This window comes from Mus caroli, chromosome 10, assembly GCF_900094665.2.
Source record: "Mus caroli chromosome 10, CAROLI_EIJ_v1.1, whole genome shotgun sequence".
NCBI classification, from domain to species: Eukaryota; Metazoa; Chordata; class Mammalia; order Rodentia; family Muridae; genus Mus; species Mus caroli.
Window position 1 is genome coordinate 112,379,957 of NC_034579.1, and position 10,064 is coordinate 112,390,020.

Here is a 10,064-nt window from a genome sequence, read left to right on the forward strand (position 1 = left end):
GGTTCTCTGCCTGTCTAACTCTGTGCTGAGAGAATATCTTGTGTATTGTATAGGTGTCAATTAAAAAACCTATGGCCTACAGCAAAGGGTAGAGTAGAAGGTGGGACATCTGGAGGCAGAAGAAAGTTTGGGATAAAGTGGAGTTTGGGAGCAGGGGAGATTGGCCCAGGAAGGTGTGACAAGATGGATGTTGGTACCTGAGCACAGGTAACAAGACATGTGATAGAATATAGATCAGAATAAATGGGTTATGAAGTTATGATCTAGTCAGAGAAAAGCCTAGCTATATGGACAAGGTGTTTGTAAATATATTTTGAGAATGAGTATTGGTTCTGGGAATATGGGACTTGGGGAAAGAACAAGACCAAACCTCTACAAACTCTGTTTGCCTGAGATTTCCTAATTTTTTATTCTTTTGTTTTCTTTTTCTTCCCCATTACATTCAGAGCTGTTAGGGGTAGCTTGTTCAATGACTGCATGTGAAGAATGGGAGTCACTTCTACAAGGTCCTTAACCTAGGAGTCTGATTAAATTCCAATTCTGAGGAACTGCATAAACTCTAATTTTTCTTAGTTTCTCTATTGGACTGTATTTTCATTTTAATTTAAAACATTTTTTTTAAATCAATGCTATCTTCCCAGAAGCAGATGACCACAATAAATATACAAAGATGAAAGAGATCAGCGCTCTAACAGTCTTAGAATATCTCCATCTTTATTGGTTTAGATCCTTCCTCCTCTTATTTGGAAGATGAATTACAACTCATTGCCTATTCTGTCTTGATAATCACATGCCAAGACATGATCTTAAATTCTCTTTGCAACCTTTAATTTGAGTACCTCACCCCTACCTCACCAGGAAGCATATGTGAGAAACGTATTGACTTTATGACTCATCCCTTAGACTGAGTTTAGCTGTGTATTTTCTTTGTGATCCTTAGGTAATTGGGCATTCTGCTCTGATATAATGGTTATATCCAAAGTTGTTAATTAAAAATGCTGATTATCTGGTCAACTGTTCAGAGCATCAGTCTTTAGATGTCTCTGTTGTCATTGGGTTGACTGGACTAAGCCATGTAGCAGTTGAATGGGCCTGGGTTCCCTCCCTCTGTAGAGGTTACACCTTAGTTCCATTTTCTGTGGTATCAGTAGCTTTCTTCATGTAGACTGAAGTGACTTGGTTCTTGGCAGTGTCTAGAAAGTAGTATCAACAGCAACTCCATGAAGTAACCTGGAAATGGACAGTCAAAGCTGATTCCCTTATTGACAGGAAGAGGGGGCCTCTAGGGAGTCTGGGATCGTCTGTCTACCTCCTCAAGACCATGACAGCTGCTACTCCGGCTCCAGAGCTCTCCAGAGCATCTCTGGACAGGGATGGGAAGGTTGGGAGGAGGAGTGGCTTATCTAAGGTTTCCTAGTAAAGGCAGTTCTTAAGCTGTGAAAGGAAGCTGTAAATTTCTCCCCAAGCCTCTGTTTGGTCGGAGGAATACATCAGGGGTGCAATACTGGCCAAGCAGGGAAGTCAGTATAATCATCCCCTGTCAGGAGGTCTAGGAGGTTAAGGCAAATGCTAGATTTGTTTCTGTCAGCATGCACTGTCTCTAGATGAGTAGGTGAACATCATGGTGGTATCGGGATGCTTCTATGGATTTTTAGTCTTTCAGGCTACAAATGAAGGGAAGTGTGAGGAGAGTGACCAGGCAAAATGATCTGCCTCCAAATCAGTTCCCTTACCATCCAGTTATTGCTGGTGTGCCTGAGAAAGAAAGACATCCCCACTTTACCCCAGGCAGTAAAAGTGCCAAACTCCACCCACAGGAAGTCTGACAGCTAGACACCAGTTACTAAAAAGGATTGCTGTTTGACTAAATCAGCATTGAGGGAGACTCAGTGATGTGCACAGACAGAAACTATGAATTACCTGTAATGGCCTTAATTACAGAACTGAAACAACTTCAGTTTGCTGTTGGCGAGGCTTTGCCTTGGGCACAACTGAAGAGAGGCAAGGGGTCTCGGGTGAATAGGAAGGAAGGCATGAGCCTCTGAGACAGATCATGTCTTCTTTTCTACAAATCATACTGCGTAAACAACACGGACAGCAGGTAGAGCAATAGTCAGTCGCAGCTTTTTAACATTTGCTCTGCTATGCCTTCTTGATGACAGATATTTTGTTAAAAATAATGAAAATGGTATTGCTTAAGACTGGTCAGGTATTTTTTTTTTTAGAATCTCAAATTTTAAAAAGAGAAAATACTCAAATTAAAAATATATTAGAAATATGCACAAACATGAAGAGTTCTATAAAAGAGGGGAGAATTGATGGGGCTGGTGTACCGGTAGCATATTTACAGTCTGTAACAGAAATGATCTATTAAATAATTCACTCAATGTTTGTAAAATGACTGGCAGGTGTATCTCTGCTTAGGTTGTGGAATCTATCATTATCTATCTATTTATCTATCACCTATACATCTGTGTTATCTATTTATCTGTATATTTATCTGTCCTTTATATACCTGTATCGCCTATTCATCTGTATATTTACCTGTTACCTATATACCTGTATCATCTATTTGTCTGTATATTTACCCATCATCTATATATTTGTACAGTGAAAAACTGGGGGCTCATGAGTTCCTTGGGAATGACCAGCTCTGGGAATGGCCATTTTTCTGTTTCGAGCAAATATTTTATAGAAAAAATATATATCTTAGTATTTAAGATGGCAAGCAATAATGAATAAAGTGTAAAAACACCCAAGAACATTTAGATGGGAGTTGGGGGATATTTAAAAGTCATATGCAAAATTCAAGCCAAGATAGAGACTCTGAGATGAAACAGTTTTTTTTCTTTGAAGCTATTCAGTTGAATTTTTTCCTAAAATTTGCCTATATGTTCATGTGCGCAGTAGGAGTGCGTGAGAAGAAACGCTTCTTCCTCTTCCTCTTCACTGAGGGTCATTTTTACTCTGGAACCTATTTGGAGAAGGTGTAACTTGTTTGATCTTGGAAATGTCTAATTTCTCATATTCAACTGTCCTCCTAGATTACATTGGAAAAATAATTATTGTTGCCTATAGTTACATTCAAGTTAGAAATCTGCAATTTTTTAAATTTTTATTTTACTTTTAATTATTTTTGTATACCTAAGGGGGGGGAGTATGTGCCCATGAGTCCTGGTGCCCGCAGAGGCCAGCAGAGAGTGACAGGTCCCTGGAATTGGAGTTACAGACAGATGTGAACCACTTGCTATGAGTGTTAGGGCCTGAGATCAGGTCCTCTGTTAGAGAAACACATCTTATATGCTAAGCCATCTCTTCAGCAGTGGTTTTCAGTTTATAAGCACAGAAAAAGCCAAGCCACCAGGGCATGACTCTGTTTACTAATTTTGTCACCGACATTCCTGGTAGATACCATCTTGAGGTCTATTTTTAGTACAGAGTGTGTGATTTATTCATTTATTTCTCCGTTCGCTGCTTTGAACATCCAGCTAACTTTGCTCCACTAGATTTCCTGATCCTAAATCGAATTCTGTTTTATCCGTGCACATTTTAAACATAAGATCAGTTATAATTACTGGTAGTCAACACGACATTTCAACACATCTAATTTCAGATCTAAATAAAGACGAACGTTATCTAACTTAACACTTTATTATAACACTATTGGTCCGTAAATGTGTTAGACTTCCCATTGCTTTGCCAGCAGCCAGCAGTGGTCTGGGACTAGGGATCCTTGGAAGCTTTTCCAGTTACGAGTGACTTACTCTGTCCTATAAAATTCCAGTCAGAAGTCCATTTGGATCAACAATTTTCCTTGCAATGTCAATGGGGGTTGCTCAATCAGCCTTTCATACTTCAATGCATGAAATATTGCATTAATGAAATAGTGATATCCATTTGCTCCTAGTACCACACTGAGCTCAGTCACGGTGATGCAGGGACATATATAAAGTAGGTAAGTAGCATTCCAGGGAGCATCCTGAACAGCAGCAGGATTTCAGTGGAGAAAGCCAGAGGGCAGCTGAGGCGGGGAGGAGCATGCCTTTCTTCATAACTCAGTGATGGCTTCCTCCCTTTCTCCCTAGTGGCAGCCTTTCCTCCGTTCTGATAAGCCGCACTTCTCAATCCACTGTGCTCGCGATTAGGACTCGATGGGTCTAGGGTACCATCCAAGGTTTCTGAGAAGTTTCCAGAGGATGTCATTTCTGCTGTTCCGAGAACCACACATTGAGGATCAAGGCTATAAAATATCTGTGTGGTCCTGAATAGAGTCTTAGAGTTAGCGTGGTCTGATGAATGCTGGTCCAAGCCCAACGTTTAGTTTAGCGGCCCCATCCCTTTCTTCCTACTCCACCAATAGGAGGAGCCAGCAATGATTGCCCGCCTCACAGAGGGAAGCGGGGTTCAATCAGTTAAGCTCAAGAGTGTGCAGTAAGCCCTCTGCTCCGTCCCTCTTCTGTGGTGTTTTTGTCTGTTCTTATGGATCGAGTTCCTTGTGAGGGAGGCAGGCGGTAAAAGGCACAGGAGATTCCAGCCACATACCAATCCCAGCATCCTCTCCTTTACCACCATACACTTAGCCACGCTTTGCAATGTTCTGCGGTGCCTTAAAGGGTGAGGCTTCCCACAAGAATGTTCATTCAGCCTGGCCACGCTCCTCCTTTGACAGCCCTGAGGCATATTTTTCTTTCGGTGATAGTTGATATAAGAAAGAGCATCATCCACTGACATCCACCCCTTTCAGATCTTGTAGAAGTTTGCATCTCCACTGAGTTTGCCTTCTTTCTCAATCACCAAGAATTCTAAACCAGTTTTTACCCTGATGCCATAGCTAGCACATGTTGCCAAGGCAGAATTCTTTCTTATGACTGGACCGGGCCTTCATGGGATGTTTATTTTGTGAAATACTACAGAGCTGTTTATTTGAGAACTAAGTTCTGGATAATGGTCTTCCGTGCCCCACACTCTAGTGTTCAGAGAGCCCTGCTCACTGGGTATCTCTGCAGCATTCCCATGCCCTGCTCTTCGGTGGCCATTTCCAGTGTACTTGATTATTTATGTCCCCTCCCTCCTCCTTCCTTCCTCCTCCCCTCCTCTTTCCCTTCCTCCCTCCCTTCTCTCCACATTTCAGTCAGATTCTCTTCTATATTGCAGAAAAGCTCAGCCACTTGTTCACAATGGTCCTGTCCCTCCTCTATCAAGAGCATCAGATCATTTCACTTGGCACCCAACCATGTAAATGAAATAGTTTACGTATTTTTCTTATCCACTGCATTATAAGCTGCTATTGAACAAAAACATTTTGTTGCACATTTTTCTGTCTAGAATGACTAGCCTAGTATCTGTAGCATATTTCATAAAAATAAATGTTGGATGGATGGCTACATTTATTGATCAGCTTGGATTTCCTTATTGGTTCTCCATGATTTATTTTGTTTCTGTTTTTGACAGTTTTATACACACATATAAATGCTCAATGGCCTATGGTTCTTTCCATGCCCCATTACCACCCACCATTCTTTTCCCTTTGGTCCCTCCTTCCCCACTAGCCACCCATGGCTATGACACCAGGACATGACAGCCCCTCTTATAGCCACCATTAAGCCAACAGCTCTCCAGGAAGGGTGGAGCCCCATATGCACCTTCTGTATCAGTGATGGAACGTAGACGGTCCCTAGTCCTGTACAGGTGTCCACTTCTGTTGTGTGCTCATTATGGCCACAGCACTGGAATCACAACATTCTCTGCTACTCCTCCTCTGCCTCTCACTTCTATATCCTTTTTTATCCTTCTTTCATGATATCCAATAGGCCGTGTGTGTGTGTGTGTGTGTGTGTGTGTGTGTGTGTGTGGTGAGGGAGAGGTGGTGACAGAGATGTCCTGTTTAGGATGAAGAACTCCACAGTCACTTAGACCAGACACGGATGCCTTCATTATATCCATCCTTTTAAAAGAAGCTTTTCTTGTCCCAGGGTTACAGCAGCATGAGTCTATAGTCATACACATCAAGATTTAAAAGAATTTATGTCCGTTTAGGGTGCAGCAGTGTGTATTTCCCTATTCAGCCCATAACCCACTCAATCACACAGTACCACTGGTCAAGTATCTCCTATGGACTGGTCCTCCAATCCAACCACAGAGCAGTTGGTTACCTCCAAGAGAACTGTTCCCTGGTATAATACTTACACTACATGATTTCTAATTTAGACTTAGCCCTTGGAACTTGTGTTCTGCTGTGATTTAGCAACAGTCATGGCCAAACCCATGAGCCCTTGGGTGGTATCTTACATGAGTTATCTGTAATCCACAGATGCGGTATATAGGTTTACTCTGTTCGTGAATGCTGAATCTGTAGGACACAAGTCGTTTTACTGACTACTTTATAAATGTCACCATCAGGATGTAGAAGTAATTTGACAGATTTGCCACCTGGGGACCATAGAAGCTTTCCCCATTGTTTGCTGTATTTATACTTTGTGTGATGGAAAGATCTTTTCTGTTACACCTGATGCATGAAATATCTGCCCCTGACATTTAAGTAGCCCCTGCAATGAAGTGCTCCCTTCTGCCCCCTTTGCTTTTATAGGGCCAGTGTGGCTCTTCAGGCAGTTAGCCCAACTCATTGATCTCCTGCCGGTTATGGATTAACAGTCACACAAGACTCTACATTTAGTAACTGTTGGTGGTACTAATGGAACTGTTTATAATATAACTGGGTACATTTTCTGTATTTGAAACTATTATGTCAGATGGGTGGTTCAAGCAGCAAAGGAAGGTGACTGCATCTGGTGTCAAAAACCGTAAAGTGCTGGATTGCAGTCAATGCTACTGAGTCTGAAGTAACCATGGGTTCACCGAAGTGTAACCCTGGAGACATGGGTGGTGGTCTAGGCCTCCAGGGCCCCTGGTTAACAAGGAGTTTGAGTGCTTCACAACTGGAGGGCCTCGTGCAGAATCCTGGACTTCAGAGTGTACAGTGGGGTCTCGACTCATGCAGAAACATTAGACAGCAGAAATCCAGCCCAGGGCGTTCAGAGCATAGGTACAGTACACATGTTACAGGGGGCAGGAGTCTGGAAAAGGTCTAATGACAGACCCAAAAGGAAGTCTATGTGACAATTTCTATATCTGTTACTCAACTTGCCTATGGAAAATATGGCCACTTTAAAAAATAATCACTTCTTCCGTGTGCCTAACACTTGATATGTGGTTTGATCTTGTTGAGTGAGTCATTCTGTGACATCAGCTAATTTCTCTTCAGGATTCTGACTCTGACTGGGATTCATAAGAAAGAGCCCTTGGTCACTCTATCAATCCAGACAAGAGCAGGTGTCCCTGATCCCAGCCTTCTGTTATGGAGGAAGTTGACACCAACCACGTGGGTCTCAATAGTCTTTTTCTGACCCAGCCTATTTCAGGATAGAATTACATACTTCCCAATAACCTGAGGCTGTAGCTAGTTCTCTTTCTAGCAAATATTTGGGTGCTTGATGCATTTCAGACACTGTGCCAAGATCAGGTGAGCGCGTGATCTGTAGCTTTAGAATGGCTCTGTTCTGTACAGCATGCTACCATTACAGTAGACATGTGTGTGTGTGTGTGTGTGTGTGTGTGTGTGTGTTGTGGGGTTAATCCTTATTGGGTTCTACACTCACAAAACCCACTCAGGAAGGACTTTCAGTGAATTGGAGCGTTCTTTATCATAAAGATATGATGAAATATCAACTATCAGATGTGTGTGCTGCTCTTTTTCTCAGGATGAATTCCATTCGAATGTTTTCACCTCCTTTGCTCATTGCTCACTGCCTTGAGTTAACTATTTTTACTTGTGAAAATATAGATAATAAATTTGACTGACATTTACTCTTTATTTTTTTTTCTTTATTGCCTCATCGTGTTTCATTTGCCCTTTTCTTCTCTCAGCTTACAATTTCATATTACCGTCTGGGGAGATAACAGCTCTGCCTTCAAATGTTACCGTTCTCTGTTCCCCATTCAGTCTCACTTGGAGCAACGTGACAATATAATCTTGGCATGTTTCTACATAAAATGAGTAGAGAGGGACACATCAGATGTGGTTAAAGATCCCTCTCATGCAAACAATGGGAATCTACCCGCTAATTCACAATTAACCTTTCTTCAAGAGGAACTTAGAAATGCTAGAGTTGTTCTTCTGTGGCTTTCTAACTAACTTCCTATGGTTATATATTCTGTGTCTAGAGATGTTGATGGGATCCTAGTATCCACACTGGGCAGCAGGGCTGCTTCTGGAGACTCCATAGCAAAGCCTTGATTAACAAGTCCAAAGTCAGTTTCTTACTAGAACTTGGTTCTTGGTTTTCCTTCTCTTCCTTCCATCCTCATTTACCTTCTACCTTCCATTTCTCTCTCTTTGTCTTACCCCCTGCCCTTTTTCCTTCCCTCCTCCCCCTAGGAAACTAATTCATCTGCATGATTCATCTCCGGCCTTGTCCAGAGGCAGAGCCAATCTGGGCCAGTAGAGTATGGTAGTGTTTCTCTAAAGACACACAGAAGGAAGCAGAGATCTAGGGCTAGAACTAAGAGCCTTGTAGCCTATCCCCGTCACCCACCCCAGCGAGCCACACAACATCTGAAGATCAAGTGTTCAAACATGGTCCTGTGGGAGACACTTCAAACCCGAGGTATAGCACAAAATTGCCTAACCAGCAAGAAAACAGCTCAGGGGTTGAGCTATTGTCTACCCCGTGTGTGTGTGTGTGTGTGTGGCCAGAAGTTGAAGCTCCACCATTTCTAAAAGGAAAAACAAACAAAACAAAACAACTTCTTTGTAAGAAAAGCTGAACTGGAAACGCTTCCAGTAAAAATGCAAATACAGCGGGACTGTTAGCTTCACAGGATCAGGCTTTTCATGGAAGGAAGTCTTTATGAGGTTCCAGTAGTAAAGCTTGGAAGCCCGTATAAATCACAGTAGCAGCATGACGGGAGAATAATGCAGGAGCAGAAACATAACCTACCCGCAGCACAATGCAGGGGAGAGAAAGTACAGTGGTGTATAACTTTACACCAGCTTTCTGATTTATCGATAGAGGATTGTTTTCTCTAACTTGAGTCTCGTAAAGATTGGAAGGGAGAATGATTCCCCAGAACAGAAGTGACCCAAGCAAAGACAAGCATGAGGGAGCAGCTAGCTATTTCCTGAAGATATGAAGCCATGATGGCCTAGAACCTTGAAGAACATTATCGCGGCTCTAATGGTGTCGCTCAGCTGCAGCAGCCGAGCATGTGGCTGCAGAGTATGTGAAATGTGGGCAGTCCGAATTGACATGTGTTACGTGCAGATACATACCAGAGTCCCAGTCTTAGTATGTCTTGAAATGTAAAACATCTTATTAGCTTCTAGATTAATTTCATGGTAAAATGAAAGGTTTTTTTAAATATAATAGGTTGAATTAATTATGGAATTTGATTAACTTGGTTTTTTAAATGTAAATACAAAACCTTTTATATTTAGAAAAAAACATTTTCTAAAATGTTTGTCTCTATGTGTCAGTTTCTACTAGTGTCCAGGAAACCCAGCAGAGGGCATCAGATCTCCCAGACATGGAGTTAAAGGTGGCTGTGAACTGCACAAGACAAATGCTCAGAACTCTCAAAGAGCAGGAAACATTTATAACCCATCAGCCATCTTCCCAGGCCCCCAAACTTTTAACAATGTATGAGACTCCCGTTCTGGTCTTGCTGGGCAGTGCTGGCCTATTGTTGCCCTCTCTCCCAAGTTAGTCCACTTGTATGCTGATTTTATTAAGTACGCCCTTGAACTGTTTTGTTTTATTTTTATTTCTAAAATAGGAAGTAGATATAAATAAACAAAATGCATAACATAATTAGGGAATTATTCTTTTATGGATAAGCCCAAGAGACATTCATGGGAAAGAAAGGATCCTTTCTTTCTTTCTTTCTTTCTTTCTTTCTTTCTTTCTTTCTTTCTTTCTCTCTTTCTCTCTTTCTCTCTTTCTCTCTTTCTCTCTTTCTCTCTTTCTCTCTTTCTCTCTTTCTCTCTTTCTCTCTTTCTCTCTTTCTCT

General features: G+C 41.8%; 1 protein-coding gene and 1 long non-coding RNA gene across 5 annotated transcripts in view; one reads left to right on the forward strand and one right to left on the reverse strand.

The window, feature by feature from the left end:
- Grip1 (glutamate receptor interacting protein 1) overlaps nt 1–10,064 on the forward strand; it is a 622,013-nt gene that overhangs the window by 295,149 nt on the left and 316,800 nt on the right. The window lies entirely within an intron of this gene.
- The window catches only part of LOC110304063, a 15,846-nt gene continuing 6,476 nt past the window's right edge, over nt 695–10,064 (reverse strand). Inside the window, exon 3 of the long non-coding RNA XR_002379006.1 lies at nt 695–1,230. This is a non-coding gene — a long non-coding RNA (uncharacterized LOC110304063). The remainder of the gene's footprint in view (nt 1,231–10,064) is intronic.